The sequence below is a fragment of the Leucopleurus acutus genome (genome assembly GCF_964270905.1).
Source record: "Leucopleurus acutus genome assembly, chromosome: 2".
Lineage (NCBI taxonomy): Eukaryota > Metazoa > Chordata > Mammalia > Artiodactyla > Delphinidae > Leucopleurus > Leucopleurus acutus.
The window spans coordinates 22,957,096-22,962,294 of record NC_139143.1 but is presented as its reverse complement, the minus strand read 5'-3'; positions in this window follow the sequence as shown (position 1 = coordinate 22,962,294).

Sequence of the window (5,199 nt, the reverse complement as noted above, 5' to 3'; positions counted from 1 at the left end):
TAAAAACTGTACTCATACAGGCAAAAACGGCGTTTTGTTCCACAGTGTGACTTACCCTGGAGTAGACTCCAGTTCAGAGTACCATGACTTGCTTTGCTATAGCAGTGGTTATCTCTGGGATCCTAGCCTTCTGTATAAAACATAAACAAGCAAAGAAATATCTTAAGTAACTTAGTATGAAGATGCAATTTTTTTCTGCCAAACTATTCATGTCAAATAATATTTAGAGTTGTTTAATGGCTATTCAAGCTGGTTCTGTACAGCTTTCAAATACATCTATATTGCAATTACATTTCATCTGTTTTAACAGATATAATATTCACATATATTGTTCGTCATTTATGTAGGTGTGTGTTCTGAATAAAATAATACACTACTGTGCTCCAAATAGGTTTTAGGTTGTACAATCAGTTAGGATGCACTTGCTCAAGTAAAATGAAGAAATTTAAAAGAATTCTGCAAATCTGATTTTAAACGTTCATCTCAAATATTTTGTATCATCGCCCTCAAACATGTTTTAAGCAGATTTAATTGCACTGGATGCTGCAGTAAATCTACTACAAAGATTACCGTGATCCTGCTCTTGCTATCTCAAAGTGAATTTTCTAAGACAGCCCCTTAGAAGAAGGAAGGAAGAGGAAGACATACAGGCAATTTTACAGAGTCCAGAATTAGGGCATCAGAATGGCGGAAAGGATCAAAAGTGGAGACAAGGGTAAGTTTGCACACCAGGTGTGCTCAGAGAAGCATAGTCACAGGGGTCCTGTGACCCCAAAATGTAGACAAAAAGCCCACGAGGCGTATTCTGATCAGCCTGTGAAGCATCCAGCTGATATGACAGTGGGGTCATGTAATAACTGGGAGTTAATGGCCGGCAGAACCAAGAGGCTGCCCCGGGGACCAGGGGGGCTCAGGCGGTGGGAAGACCAGATGCTCCGGACCTTAGACCTGGGTTAGAATTTCCGCTCCAGCGCTTATTTGCTGGGTGTGACTTGGTGCAAGTTTGTTGACCTGAGTCTCAGTTTTGTCATCCTAAAAATGGTGATGATGATAACTATTTCACTGAGTTGATTAGAGCCATAAATAAGATAAGGAATGGAAGTGCTCTCCGCACAGCAAGGTCTCATTACACATTAGTCCCCTCCCCACATTGTCCCTTTCTCCACCACCTGGATGCCAACTGCAGGTGCTCCCCAACTTTTCCTAGAGGGCACAGAGCAGTTTTAGTGAGAGGGTTGGAGCAATCACTGAAGAGAAGTGTAAGTGTCAAACAGTATCACTGATGGCTAAGGCTTAGCTTTGGCTAGAAGTGAATCAACATGGCAATTACATATTACATAAACGAGTACGCTCTGTTCTACACTCGAGCCCCCAGTCTGCCCCAGACAGACTCTGGGTAGGAGGCAGGGGTGGAAGGCTACCCTCAGGGACTCACAGGTTAGCAACTGTGCCAACACAAACCATGCACCTGTGTTGTGCCTGGTTTGTGTTGGCACAGTTGTGCAACCCCACATGAAACATATTCTGGATTAAAAGAGATGAGGGCGCAGAGATCAAGACCAAGGCAGAGGGGAATTCCCTGGTGGTCCAGTGGCTAAGACGCTGCGCTTCCAATGCAGGGAGCACGGGTTCGATCCCTGGTCAGGGAACTAAGGTCCCACATGCCATACAGTGCGGCCAAGAAAACCCCAAACAAACAAACAAAAAGACCAAGGCAGAGGAGAGAGCAGCCAGCATAGTAGATGGCGATGGCGAGGAAGCAGGACCAGTGGCAGGGGGCAAGGGAGGCACAGAGGGGAGGGCAGTCAAGCTGTGCTCCCAAGGCAGAAAGCTTCTTCATCTACCCTAGTTAGTGGGAACAGTTAGTGCCAGTGAAGTTCCATTGCTTCTTGCCTTAATGCAGCCTCGTAGAAGCTTAGTAACTAGACCAAGAGGGAGAGAATTTACTTAGTCCGGCTTTTAGAGGAGCATAGATGACACAGTTTCATAATTAACTAATCATTCATTTCTTTAATGGGGAGAGATGCAAAGAGGAATAAAATACGGTTCCTGCCTTCCAGGATGCCCATAATGTCAGGTGTATGTGGGACGTGCCATGCAGACAGAGAGACAGGGGAAGCTTTGCCGAGATTCTCAGAAGAAGGGAGAAGGCATTCAAGCAACATGTCTGTGGCCCCATTAGAAATTTTGTAGAAATGGAGGGTGAAGTGAGTGGGAAAGGTAAGATAGACATAAAAAGGAGCAGAAGGGGCTCAGCCCGGCAAAGATCTATGAGGGCAAGAGTTTCTGAAGCGCTTTCCTGTATGTCATGCTATGAAGTATGAATTTTTTGCTGCAGAAAAATAATTCGGGACTCCCAACACATCGAAACAAATTTTACACTAATTAAAAAATAGTTATTAAAAAAGTTATTCATCAGCAAATGTTAAAAACAAAATGTTTGAATAATAATTACTTTCTGAACAAAGGATCTTTAAGTTTTAAGATTAAATCCGGTGAGCAGGTTAGATTTTTCACTTAGAATAGTATAGACCAAAAGACTGAAGGTACAGCAGTCTTATATTTAAAAAAGCACTACAGGAGGATTAAAAGGATTTAGATACTTAGATAAAAAACAACAAATGCATTAAAATTTTATTGACACATATGATAGTCCAGATCCTCTGGGAAACAGAGCCAAATAATGGGCACAACAGAAGACAACACACTGCAGTTCTTGTATTTCATATGTAAGGTTGGTTTCCTGGCCCCATGTGTGTTTTTCGGCTGTTTTTTTTTTTTTTTTCTTTTGCGATACGCGGGCCTCTCACTGTTGTGGCCTCTCCCGTTGCGGAGCACAGGCTCCGGCCGCGCAGGCTCAGCAGCCATGGCTCACGGGCCCAGCCGCTCCGCGGCACGTGGGATCTTCCCGGACCGGGGCAAGAACCCGCGTCCCCTGCATCGGCCGGCGGACCCTCAACCACTGCGCCACCAGGGAAGCCCTTTTGGCTGTTTTAGTGGCAGCGCTGATGGGCTTTGCTTCTCCATTACTCCCTTTCCTTGTAAGTGCAGAAGGGGACCGTGCCACTGATGGCCACTTTAACACCAATGCCAAGACACAGCTCTTCAAGTGACTTTTTATATATTTTGAAAATTCACAGTTGGCTAATTGTGGTTGACAAGCATCTCTCTGAGAACTAAACTGGGAAATTCTCCACTCCCAAATCTACATAATTTTTGGTAGTCTCTAAAAAAAGAAAAAGAAGAGGAAAATACCAACAGTTCCTTTACTGAGAAAGTAGCCTAGATATTCATCTGATTTTTTGAAATATGCTCCAATCCACTAACTAGAAATAAACAATAATTATTCTTTAGTTTCTCTGATGTCAAAAGCAGTTCTGTTTTAAGAATGTCTTTAAAAATTTATAAGGTAGAATGTTAACTAAGCTAACTCTAGTGATTTACGATCTTTTAATTTCATTTTGTTATGATGAGACTTTATAAACCTGACCTTTAAAATGAAGTGTGTGTTTTTTAATGAATCTTCTTTTATTTCATAAGTGGAAAAATCCAGGAAATGTGTACCTCAAGGGAAATCCAGTGAAATCTAGGTTCTGTGTAGAAGATAGGAAAAAGGAATAATGAAGCACTTCATGGCTATTAGGAATAGTTACTGTCTTAGGTCCCCCCATAACCGCTACAGTGTTTTCATTTCTGTGTCATTTGCTGCAAAAAATGAGGTAGCGCTAATACTATCTCACCTTAAGGGCTAAGACAACTGAGGCTGAGGGCTTTGCCAAAAATCACAAAGGTTTTCTGACTCTGAAGTGCAGTGTGCGTTCCTATAGCTCAGATTTCCACCCAGGGCAAATTTGATGACAATGACAATTTGATGTCAGAATTTGTTCTAGGGAAAGGCTCGGATGAACTCATTCACACTGGATGTGAATGACAGAGAAAGCTCAATATATATATATATATTTTTTCTTATTTTTGTAGTAGTAAACCTGGGTGTTTTGTAGTTATTAAGTGTGAGAAAATGAGAGCTCTTGCACCTGAAGCTGGGCTATAAATGGTAAAGCCTACTTATTATAATTTAATGGATAGTGCTTCCAAAATAGAAATTCACTTAAATTTACCTAGTAAGTTAGGTTAACCTAGTAGTTGGGTTAAGAAATACTTTGATTAAAACCACACTGCAAAATGGGGAACCTCAATGGATTGCTTTAAACTCTTGACCTCAAAGGAAGGAAACAAACTAACCAATAATGATAACTTGGAGAGAAAAAAAAGGTTTAGGATCCATAACAGATTCGGAGTTAACAATGTAATGATTCAGCATTTTGGAGGCCAAGTAAAACCAGACTTGTGGGATGCACGTCAAGTGGCATCTCACTGTGTACGGCACAGGATTTTCTCTTCCACGCCGCACGTTGTTGAATATCTTCTACCATATCTCTGCAGGACCTCCACTTAATGTTAATCCCCCTCCTCACAGCGGTCGGCCTAGGAACGCTGCGAGCTGTAGGGAATCCTTGGACATTCTTTACCAACCCCCTCCCACCCACTGGCCCCACTGCCCCCAAGCTGCGGTCCAGGTCAGTTTCTACCGACGTGCAGCCATCGCCAAGACAAAGGAGCCCCAGATTGCCTTTGTAGCCACTGCTTGGCCTGGAGTCTTCTGGTTTTTGGGGGTTTTTTTAAACACGGTAAGGAGAGCGGTAATAGTGTTTTAGCAAGAAGTACTTTCGGTCTCGGTCAATTGATCTTTAGTTATCACTACGCAAATTTACTTTATAGCCCTTTTATATCTCTCGCCAAGCCACTTCACACACCAATTTCCCTACTGTGCATCGCAAGACAACTGTGGCGAGTGCCGGGAGGGAAAGGGCGGGGAACGCACGCGGTCAGCGGGCTAGAAATGTGCCTGGGCGGCTGAGATAAGGCCCGCTCAAATATGCCTTCTGGGCCGCACCACGGCTAGACCCGCGAGGATCCTGTTCCCCCATCGCGGGCCTTGACGCGGAGTGGGGCGGGGCGGGCGGACGCGCCATGTCTCAAAACCAATCGACAGCGCCGGGCACTATTCAAAAGGCCGAGGGGCCAATGGGAGCCCTGGGAAGCCAACTGGGGGGCGGGACGAGGAGAGGGCGGGGCCGGGGGGCGCGCGCCCGGGCTGCGGGACCGCGGGGCGCGAGAGCGCGAGAGCCGGCAGTGTCG